Source organism: Apodemus sylvaticus, chromosome 1 (assembly GCF_947179515.1).
Source record: "Apodemus sylvaticus chromosome 1, mApoSyl1.1, whole genome shotgun sequence".
Taxonomy (NCBI): Eukaryota; Metazoa; Chordata; class Mammalia; order Rodentia; family Muridae; genus Apodemus; species Apodemus sylvaticus.
In genome coordinates, this window is record NC_067472.1 from 83,465,709 (window position 1) to 83,477,807 (window position 12,099).

General features: G+C 43.6%; 1 protein-coding gene across 1 annotated transcript in view; it reads right to left on the minus strand.

The window, feature by feature from the left end:
• Positions 1–12,099, minus strand: part of Prkcb (protein kinase C beta) — a 350,016-nt gene that overhangs the window by 252,518 nt on the left and 85,399 nt on the right. The gene's annotated exons all lie outside the window — the stretch shown is intronic.

The window sequence follows — 12,099 nt, forward strand, 5'->3', positions numbered from 1 at the left end:
GCGCGCGCGCGTGCGCACGCGGTCTATCTGTCTGTCTGTCTAAGGGTGGTATATATCTGTGGGGGGGTATGGTCTGGTGGGGGACAGAGGAGGGACACATGAGTGTGAGCAGTGTGTTTACAGGTATGTGTACAGGTACACTCAATACGTGTAGGCCAGAGGCCAACACACCTCTTCCTCAGTCAGTTTCCACCTTATTTTCATATAGTCTGTCAGTGAATTTAGGACTTTCTATGTGGCTGGAATGGCCAGCCAGCAAACCCAGGGGGTCCTTTCATCCCCCCCCCCCCCGTGAGAATAAATAACTCACTTAAGGTCAACAGAAAATAGTGGAGACTTACAAGATAAATCCAAAATGCAGGCTGCCCGGGCCCACATTTTCCTAGGGGCATGAGGGAATCCCTGGTCCTCTACTGAGGAAGAGGAAAGCTTCTGTGATTTCCTGCTTCCCTTACTGATCTGGGAGGGGGGGAGCAGAGCGCTCCAGCCTATAAACAGTCCAACCGTGTCTGTTCTGAAGTCAGGTTTTTGGTGCACCCGTGCCCACTTTATGAAGTGTAGCCAGCTGTTTCCAGCTGTTTCCATGCTGCAGCTACTCCAGAATGGCCACAAGCCTGAAACGTTTATTCCCTGCCCTTTGGGAAGACATTTGCTCACCTTTCATCTAAACAAACTCTTCATGGCGATAATTTCGGAATTCCAATTATATTATTTTAGATTTAATACAAAGAGCTGGATACCAACAGCTACTGCCTTATTTCTGTGAAGGACCCAGCTACTGTCTGAGCTCTGTGAGGGGTCCAGCTAGCTGCCCTGTGACGTATGTGAGGGATCCAGCTGCCCTGTGACTTCTGAGGGACCCAGTCTGGCCTGTGTACTTTACATACAAGATCTCACTGAATCCCTACAACTAATAAATTATTGTGTCCATTTTATAGCAGAGACAATTGAGGCTGAGAATAAATAACTCACTTAAGGTCAACAGAAAATAGTGGAAACTTACAAGACAAATCCAAAAGTACCTGTCCAAAGTCACTTCAGTAGCATGCCTTACTCCCTCAGAGCTTAATCCCTGTGTTTATATGGCCTTTCTCATCCCTAACTAATACAGTGTGTGTGTGTGTGTGTGTGTGTGTGTGTGTGTGTGTGTGTGTGTGTTGTTTTCTATTACATGTATCCACTATGTGCATGTGTTTTCTGACTTTTGTTTGTTTTGAGTTCTCAACACTCGACTGTTACACATTATAAGGCTTTATTTCATCAAAATGTAAGATTTTTTTATTCTAGTGCTATCCTTCAGTTATTCATTATTTCTGCTTGTCTTGGTTTTCTCTTGGGAGTTTTGTTTATCTCTTTACCTCTTGAGTGGAATTATTAATTAACGTATAACCATTTTTGGTTGGCTGACACTTTTTGAAACATTTAAGACTATGAATCTTAGATCTTCTTTCAACACTATCTCTCATAAGTTGTAAACTATAGTTTACCATCATTAACTATACTAGGTAATCTAAAACACACTGGGGGTTTAATAGAACCCCAAAGATGATTGTAGATTAAAATAATAGATTTACAGACTCTTACAAGAAACCACATAGAAAGATCCTATGCATTCTTAACCCACTTTCTCACAGTGTCAAGAGCTTACAACACTATAGCACAGAATCACAATTTTCAGGAGCTTCTCAATGATACAGTCAAGACACTAGATAGTTTCCAAGGATCCTACACGCCCTTTAACAACACATCAACCTCCTTTGAGCTCCATCACCTCCTCATTTTTGGCAGTCATTACTCTGATGTCCATTTATACAGATTTTAAGAATGTCACCTACACATAGCACTTGGGATTGATGGCCTTCATTCAGCATAACTCTCTGGAGATTCACTCTAGTGTCTGGTTGCATCTCTAGTTGGACACTTTTTATTACCAAGTCATGGTACAGACAAGGCACAGCTTAAAGGGAATTTAAATTGTTTCCAGTTTGAAGATATGAATAAATTACTACACATGTTTTTGTAGTAGGTTTTGTGTGACCATAATGTTTAAGTATTTTGGCATAAAACAGAAATTGCTAAGTAATATGGTAATTGCATATTAAAAAAACAAACTTCTGGCCAGGAAGTGGTGGCACTTACCTTTAATCCCAGCACTTGGGAGGCAGAGGCAGGAGGATTTCAAGGCCAGCCTGGTCTACAGAGTGAGTTCCAGGACAGCCAGGGCTACACAGAGAAACCCTGTGTCAAAACAAACAAACAAACAACAAACAAAAGACAAAAAACTTCTGGAGTGGCTATAGCATTTTTTAAGATTTATTTTATGTGTTTGTGTGTGTATATGTATGTGCATGCACATGTATACACATGGGCATGTCATATATATGTGGATGTCTGAGAAGACCAGAAGATGGAATCAGATCTGGAGCTGGAACTATTCATGGTTGTGAAACATACAAAGTAGATGCTGAATTTTGAACTCAGATTTTCTGGAAGGATAAGAAATGCTCTCAACCATTGAGTCATCTCTCTCTAGCCCAGTGGCTGCCCCATATTTTATTTTGTTTTTTTAAAATGAATATAAAACTGCACATATTTATGGAGTCGTACAAGATATTTGAAGACATGTATCTATTTTGTAATGATGAGATGGGGTAAGCAATTTACCTCCTAAAATGTGTATCATTTTTTCTGTGTGTATGTGGTGATGACATCTTCCCTTTTTCTTTCCAAAAGTATTCAGTAGAAGCTGGGCCTAATAGCACAGTCCTATAATCCCAGCTATGAGGAGGCCAAGGCAGAAGGGTCACAAGTTCAAGACCTGATTGAGTTACAGAGTGGGTTCAAGTCACACACACACAACAGCACACTACTATCAATAGTCATGGTGGCTTTAAACTGTATCTCCCCAATAGCTGCTGACGTGAAACATCTTTCTGTGTGTTTACGTATCATCTGTGAACCTTCTTGGTTGAAGTATCTATTAATTTGTTAATTTTCAGTAGCTCTGTTTGAGACTCTAATATAGTCTATAGTCCTTCATTGGACATGTGGTATGGAAATCTGTGTTTCCTAGTCTATAGCTTGCTTTGTAAAATCTCCTCAACATCTTTAAGATTCATCGTTAATCTTTTGCAGAGCAAAAATGTCAAGCTTTGATGTAGCTCACAATGCAGGAAGGAGTCGAGCACGGCTGGAGACGGCTCGACAGTTGAGAGCATTTCCTATTTGTCCAGAAAGCCTGACTTCAAAATCTAGCATTGGCAGTTTCTCCTTTCACAGACTGAGCCTTTGGTGTCAAGCCTGAGATGTCTGTCTGAGCCGACAGGCTGAAGAGTTTTTCCTTTGTGTTTTTGTGAAGGTTGTGGTTTTATATTTTACATGTAAGTCCACAGTGCCATTCCTTTGAGTTAATTCTTCTGCCGTGTAACCTCAGCTCAGGTTCCTTTGTTATTTCTGACAGGTGTCCGATCACCCTAGTGCCACTTATTAGCTCGCCGGCTCCCTGAACTGCTTCTGTGCATTTGTCAAAACCAGTTGAGCATCCTTGCAAGTCTGTCCCCAGATTCTCTACTCTGTCCATCAATGTGGACCATCTGCGATCCCCTCTCATCTTCCAGTGTCACAGTGTCTGCTAGAGCCACCTGCAATAAGACTAAATCATCTTACTTCATTCTTCCCAAACTAAGTCAGCTGCTCTAGTTCATCTGCCTTTTTCACATAAATCAGGTAATAACCTTTTATATCTATAAGATCCCCGCGGCATTTTGATGAGGAAGAGTTTGGGAGTTGCTGACACCTTCTTTCTGATGCTGTCTTTCAGTTCATGAACACAACTGTCTCTCCATTCATTTAAAACTTCAATTTCCTTCATTAGAAATTTATAGTTTGAGCACAGATTTTGTACAGATTTTGTTAGACTTGCTAAGAAGCTTGGGATTCTTTTCTCCTTCCAAGCAATTGTTTTTATTGTATAAATTAGTCATTTGATTTCTGCAGTGCTCAAAGAAGGCTCTACATGTGGGCTGTACCCACATGTACCCCAGTTTTTCTTTTCAGCTGATTATAAATGGTGGATTTTCTCCTCCAGCCTTGCTATGTTTGTTGCTAGTTTATAGAAATGAGACTCATCTTTGTCAGTTCATGGTCTCTAGCGATGCCAGACTCCTTCCTGGGTTGTAGGAGAGTTTGGTTTGACTTCTGCTTCATTGATTCCATGGAATTTCCTAAGGAAATAATCATGTTGTCTTACAAGAGACCATTTTAGTTTTTCTCTTTCTCATTTGTATCCTTTCTTTTCCCTTTTCTTTCCTTATTGCATTGGTAGGAACTAGACAGAGGACTAGTATTGTGTTGAAAACATCTCAGATTCCTCAGTGTCGTGTTTTGAAGACCTCTTATTAACCCATTTTGTTGGGATCTAACTGAGTCTCCCAAATAAAGACTCAGTTACAGTTTCCTTCCCCCACAGGCTTCTGCAGTCTTCATTAACTTAAGCTGGAATTTTAGGCCCAAATAAGCTACAAAGTTACATGGTATACTATGTATCCCTCCATTCACAAATTATCCTTAATACCTGACACAATTTAATATGAGGGTTAGAGCAAGGGTTGAGTCCCTTGATACATTTGACTAGCCCATGATTATGCCAGCCTACACCACCACCTCCCCATCCTCAGGTTCCAAATTATGGCGTCTTCTCAAAGTACATCCTCAAATGGCTTTCCCACTGATCCTAGACATTCTGAACTTTCTATTTTTATCTAAAAACTATCTTTCTGTTGTTTTCACGTATGAATTATAATTTGAGTGAGAACTAAATATGCAAATGACAGGCATTCCCTGTAAAACTCTGTAGCGTGCCTGCACTGACTGTTTTTAAAGTGTTGCAGTACTCATTATAAATACATAATCAAGTCCCTATGTTTCCAAAAAAAAAAAAAAGTTGCTTGTGGAAATTTCCTTGGTCTGTGCAATTTTCTATGCATTTTGGCACAGGACAATTCTCTTCAAGTCAAGAACGGAGGGCAGGATAGTGCCCATAGCACCCAGCTTCTTGCAGGCATCAGCCCCTTCAGCAATCTTATCTTGATGCAGACTTACTCATCTCTGGGGTCTGATTCTCTGGTCCCAGAGGCCCCTCCCCAGTCCTCCCTCCTCTTATGTTTACCCCCTTTGGTCTCTTTTATGTGTTTGTCTGATGGAAACCACACTCAAGACTCAACTCAGTACCAGCAGGTTACCCCACAAACCAGAGGACAAGTAAGCTGCCTCTTCTGAAGTCTCTGAATGTATGTAGAAAAGTAATGCTTGTGAGAGGTCTCGAAGGCCCTTCTTGAGCAGAAGCGAGTAGTTCTCTACTCAGTATAAGTAGGGCGGACTTGCCCTAGGAATGTGTGAGAGAGAAGGGGATCCTCCCCCCTCACTCGCAGTCAGCCTTCATTTTGTTTTCACTTGAATTCCATTGACTTCTCTCTGACTGGTCTACATCCATGCTCCCGACAGTGCTCCTCCTATCCTCAGTTTCATTGGCATCTGAGGGCAGCCAAATCTCCTCTCAGTCTCAGGCCAATGCTGTCTTTCTTGAAGAATTTACAATGCTCTCGGCAGTTGCAGATCAAATCCTGAACGGAGCAGTATGGTTCTTCTGGGCTGACCACACACACCAAGGTTTCCACCAAGAACACTGCCCCACTAAAACTCCCCCAACACAGCCATTCTCGAACGTAAAGCCTTACTGGGAGTCTTATTAAAAACTGATCAGATGCTATCCCAGTGGCTCAGATGAGGGCTAGGGTTTGAATGTTAACAATCTGGAATCTGAAGTTTAACAAACACTGGGTGATGTGCTTAGTTGCCCAAGAAGAGCCCTTAGGGAGCTCTGGCGCCTCAAGTGTCACCTCCAAAACCATCAGACATAAACCCTCCAGGTATCTTTCCAGTAAGTCCTTGGAAAGAGGTAACTATGACTCTGTGCCAACTATAGCTACTGAAGCAAGTTGTCTGGGACAGCAGTCCTGAAAAAGGGCTCTGTCTTTAAACTTTCTCGTTTCCAGTTCAGGAGACTGCAGCAGCAATGCCCTTTGGCCTAGAAACAGTACTGATTCTACATATCTAAAAATGTCCCTTTAACCACTTTCCTCTTAATGGCACTATTTGCAATGACCCCCAAGTTGGAGATCGAGGAAGCCTGGACTGGCTCAATGAATTATAAATTATCCACACAATGAAATATTCTACCCACAACTACCTTTTAAGTATATGACACTCTTTTTATACCAATACAGAAAAGATCTTTTCTGTATTGAGAGAAGTAAGGAGAAGGGCATAGACAATGCACCAGATTGGTACCAGGTGAGCCCCACTAATCAGCAGGCCTATCCCTTAGATCAGTACAAATGCAAACCTTCCCATTGAACCTGCCCGTGCCTACAGGCCAAATATTAGCAGGGGACAAGTTGTGAGTAAGGGTATGGTTTGCCACCTTTGTGTAAAAAACAATGGGGGGTAGAAAAAAATCAACAACCAAAAGTTCTGAAAAAACAGCCAAGGAAAGGTGGGACACGGGTGGATGGAGACCGGTAGATGGAGGAGATCATGGTGAACAGGAGAGGTTAAAACCCAATACTCTTTTGTTTTCTCCATGCCACACAAATATATCACCAATACACTGCACTTCAAAGACACTTTCATCTTCTTATTTAAAAAATTTTGAAGTGACAGAGGGATACAGATGGCCAAGGCTGGCATGATTAATTTTAATTTCGTGTTCCTTTAGGGATGCCCCCAATGTTTTCACTCTCAAAACAAGTCCCGTTAGTAAGGTGTTTACTGTGGCAACGAAGACAGGGTGAAACTGCTTTGTCTGCATCGGTAAATAATTGTGCTCAAAAGGCTGACTGTGTTAGACTTGATCGAAAGTACACATTATCTCCCCGAGTGGCTCTCCATCCTGGATGCTGATTGCAGACACCTGGGGAGCCTTTAATACATGCTGCTGCTCCAGACCCACCATGGATATTGCATGCCAATCAATCCGATGTCGGTCAGGCCACAGGTCGCTCTAAGGCACAGCTAGCTAGCATTGAGAATTTCCCTATTCGGCAGGTGTAAAGTAAGGTTCCAAGTCTACACCTAGTCTCAGGTGACCATGATCAGTCAGTGATACAGCCTGTGGCTCCAATTGCATCTGCTGCCCAAGACATTCTTCTAGTGCTATCACGAGTGTTTGCAGAGGTCAGGCTGAAAGCAGAAAAGCTAGTTTTGCTCCTAAGGAAGGCTTCCATCGCCTACATGAAATCAGCTATGGCTATCCCTGAGTGTGGATCTTACGATCCCCCGCCTCCCACCAACCCTAACTCCTCAATTACAAACCATGCTGATAAGCACTCGCTGTAGTCCACAGGGTCTTTGGTACACCTCTCACTACCTCCCCAGGGACAGGCCAAGGGGGGCACAGCACCACTCCTTACTTAAAATGGCAGCAGTCCAGATGTGCAAAAATTGTATGGGCTGAAAATGGCCTGTGGAATCATTTGTATAATAAGGACAATCCTATGCACTCAAGAAAAAACAATTCCTAGAAACCAAATGTGCTAGGGACTGTGTTGTCTACTTGACACAGGCTCTAGAGTGATTTTGAAAGGGGGAACCTCAGTTGAGAAGATGCCCTCCCTGCCCCTCCCCCCCCACCAGATTGGCCCTACTAGGGCCAAGCCTCTGGTGAATTTTCTGGATTATTATTTTCTAGATTATTATAGGGTCGCAGCACTGTAGTGGGGCCATCCCTAGGCTAGTAGGTCATTTTCTTGGACAGAGTCAGAAAGCAGGCTGAACAAACCATGGGAAACAAGCCAGTAAGCATCACACACAAATACACACACACACACACACACACACACACACACACACACCATGGCCTCTGCATCAGCTCCTGCCTTGAGTTCCTACCCTGACTTTCCTGGATAAGGGACTAAAAACTGTAACATGAAATAAACCCTTTCCTACTCAAGATGATCTTGATCATGGTATTTTATCACAGCACTAGAAACCCTAAATAAGGCACTCAAATATGAAGACTCTTTCCCCATTAAGATTACTATTGTCCAGGCATAGTAGCACACATTTATAATCTCAGCACTCCAGAGGCTGAGGCAGGAGGATAAGAGTTCAAAGGCTAGCCTGGGCCAAAGAGCGAGTCTAGTGCATAAAATAACTTAAAATAGTAATTATTCCTGGGCAGTGAGGAGCATTTCTAATTGCCATAGATTTCTCTGAGAACATAGCCTAGTACTTTCTAACCAGTAGAACCAGAGCAGAAACTTTTTGTTCTTGAGTGTGTTGTAGGAAGTTTCAGGGAGTAAACTAAGTGGCAACAAAAACTTCTAGGGTCCTTAAATATGAAGCATGAGGTTTTTTTTTTTCTTTTTAATCCCTCAGTGCTTAGAAGTAAAAATGCCAGAGGCTATAGGAGTTAGGGCCCAGAGTAGTCAAAGTAGAACCATTTCAAGTACAAGGGCTTTTTCCTCTGTGTTATCTAACCTTGTCTGTCCAGAGGACAGTAGATAGAGCCAAACCTCCACTGCTCACAAAGTACACTTCCTAAAAAAGATGAATGAATGAATGAATGAATGAATGAACCAACAGGCAGACTCTCAGGTACCAGTTCACACTGTTCTCAAAAGGCTCTACAAATGAAGCTGACACCACAGCTCAAAAAAGTCATCCTGGATAAAAATGTTCACTTTACACCTTTAAAACCTTTAAAACAGTTAAAGTTACCTCATTTCCTTCTGAATCTCCAAAATCACTCAGCTTCTCTGAAACAATGAAAACGCTCTGGGCAGCAGTTTAACAGAACAACCAAATACACATAAACAAATGGGAATTTATCAATAAACCTCAATCAATGAAACTCTTAAGTCTGCAAGGAAGAGTTTCCTGGGCCTGTATGGGGTGACTCAAAACAGCCAGCCCTCCAGGTCAGCCATCAGTCTTTGTTTAATAAATTCCAAGCAGGAGGATTGGGTTAGGATTGAAAAAAAAAAAAAAGAGTTCTCTTCTTGTACACAGCCAAAACCGGGTCCAAGCAAGCCACTAAAATGGGAAATGAGTGTCATAGGTCATAGACCAATTTTCTGTCCTCGAACGCAGCACCAGGGAGTAACACTAAAAATGCAAAAGGAATGTGAGGTGCGCAAGTAACCGGATCTACAATGGTACTGTGCACACCTTGGAATCCCTGCAGACCTACTAGAAAACACAACTGCATCCTTACAATTCCCACGGCGGATCTTCCACAGAGTCCAGGTACCCCACGCCCTTCATGGCCATGTCTTCTACACTCAACTCCTTGGCCACTTAATCACATTGCAGATTTTGCAATCACTCAATCCCATCTAAAACTGTCTCAAGCCAGAAAGGGGTTGAGACTCACAGGAACCAGGAGTATGAACAACAGTTAGATTCCAGCCTCAGTATCGTCAGTGGGAAGTGGCCCCTCCCACCTCTCTGGCTCCCGGGTCCCCTCAGGATGCTCATTCATTGATCTTTCTCTCAGCAGGTAAGCTTTCTTGGCTCCCTGAGGTCCCACTTCCTGAAACTGCATGGCCTTCCACTCTGGTGTTCACAGACACTAGCTGGCCTCTCTAGATACAAAATCCAGATTCCCAGAGAAAGAATCAAGTAGAGTCAAAGTTGGTCCAATCAGCAACGGGCAGGATGTCCAATCACAGAGTTCCAACATGGCCCGTCCCTGACAGCAGGCTTACTGAGAGGTAAAGAGCACACAGGTGTCACAATTGCATTGAAAGGGTCTCTCCAGACCCTTCACACGAATGTCACCCTTCTCCCTGAACATCACCTTCCTTTGACCTGTCAGATAGCATGGCTGTAAAATCACAGCTGGAGATGTCGAAGCTGACTGCTTCACAGGTCCCTGCATCTTACCAGCCAGGTGCTCCCTTCCCTCTCCTTAGTAAGCCTCAGATTGGCTGCTGCCCAGGGCCCTTCTCAAGTCCTCACACCCACCTGACTACACTCACCCCAGCATTCAAAGCTCTGTACTAAGATCCACTTTGCCAAAATGCTTTCCCACACAGGGGTCCCCATCTTCCAGCTCACTCCACGCACATGTCTACCCCTGAAGTGAGCTCAGTCTATTTTAAACTCCTGGATCTGTCTGCCATCTGTCTTGTCTGGAGGGCTCATGGTCTCCTGATAGAATAGAACTGAATTTGGAAAGATAGAAACTGAAGTTTATCCCAGTCCTGCCATGAAACCCAGAACCTTGGGACAAACATGGTTGACTTCCTGAAGTTCACATAGAAGATGCCCTGACTTGATGAGGTTCTCAGCTCTTGAGATAATCAGAGATAATCAAAGCGGCTGGAAGGGCATCTTTGTTGATCCATACCCATAACTACACATCATTCAAGAATGAAGGGCTTCCTTTGCTTCTCTGTCCAGATTCCCAGTGTTCCAGGGCCCAGCCAATGGCAGATTGGGTCCATCTTGGAGAAGCAATTCTTGTAAAGTTGTTACCATGGCAACTAGCTCCTCTGTCTGCTTTCTGAGTGATCCTAAGCAAGTCATCAACCTCTGTCTGCTTTAGACTCTGCATGTGACAGTGAGATAGAGTCTTTACTCAGCACTACACACTTAGTGTCAACTGGTGCTGGCAGCTGTAGTAGGGTGGTGGTGGGGTGTGGTGGGGGTATGGTTAGGGGTGAAAGTGGTAGTGGTAGTGGTGGTATGGGGATGATGGTGGTATAGTGGTGGGGGTGGCATGATGGCAGTAGTATGGTGGTGGTGCTGGTGTAGTGGTAGGGTGGTGTGTTGGGATGGTGGTGCTGGTGATGGCACTGATAACATGAAATGTGCTCTATCTGTCAAGTTGCACACTTAGAGCTTTATATGTATTCATTCACAATAATCTGTGAGGCTCCTGATAAAAACTCAACATTTTATTTGGAGATTTCAACATTTCAACAATAATAAGTCGGGAGAAACATCTATTCCAAAAACTAAACTTAATGTTTTTCCTAGCATCTAACAAGTCCTTGAAATGACATTCAAATGAGCAGCTCCCTCAACACAGAGAGAAACCAACCTCCCTTGAGCTGATGAGAGCAAATATGGCTGCCATGGAGCATTAGAGGGATGGGGTCGCTAGTGCCCTCCTCCCCACCTGACACCTTCTCACAAGGAATTGTCTTCCCCAGATCAAAGCTGCCCACGTTCAAAACCCAGCTGTCAGGGACCCAGCTGCCTCTCCACAGCATCAGAGTGGTCAGTGGGGAGATAGCACATGTATCTCTGTAACTCCCATTTCAACTCCAGCAGATGGCAAACACCACTGAACGTAGTACTGATGAGTTCAGGGCGTCCTGCAGGGGAGCCGTGTTCTGGCTTTCTCCAGTCACCTCATCTCTTCTCACTGCCTCTCTCTCGGGGGAGGAGAGAGAGAGAGAGAGAGAGAGAGAGAGAGAGAGAGAGAGAGAGAGAGAGAGAGAGAAGACACAGAGACACAGAGACACAGACAGAGACACAAACAGAGACACAGAAGACAGATTATAAACTGAAGTATTTCTGACTCTCAATTAGAGGATAGGTTCCCTTCCAAAAGAGAAATTAGTACAACTCCCTATTTAACTGAGGAAACATGTTGAGTCCATGCGGCACACCATCCAAGATTTGAGGATACAGGACGGCACAGCTGAGATGCTCTGATGGTCACATTATTAGTTGTTATTGGTATGATTATACACTGGATGTCATGCTGGCACACCCTGGGGCTCTGCCACATTCCAGAGACCACACTGCTTTTGCTACACCCTATTGCACTTCGTCCTTCACAAACCTCTCTCAAGTATTGCATTCCTACTCTACAGATGGGAAAACTGAGGCTCATACAGGCTAATAACCTGCCTGGGACTACATAGTTGGGCAGCAGCAAGCTCACTGGGCATTGGATTCTTCTCATCGAAGACTCCATCTAAGTCAGCATGCTCTGGGGACCACACCAGGCTCTGCTTCCTTTGTGTAAGACTACTTTATTTTTATTTTATGCATGTGAATATTTGTCTGCATGTCTGTATGCAC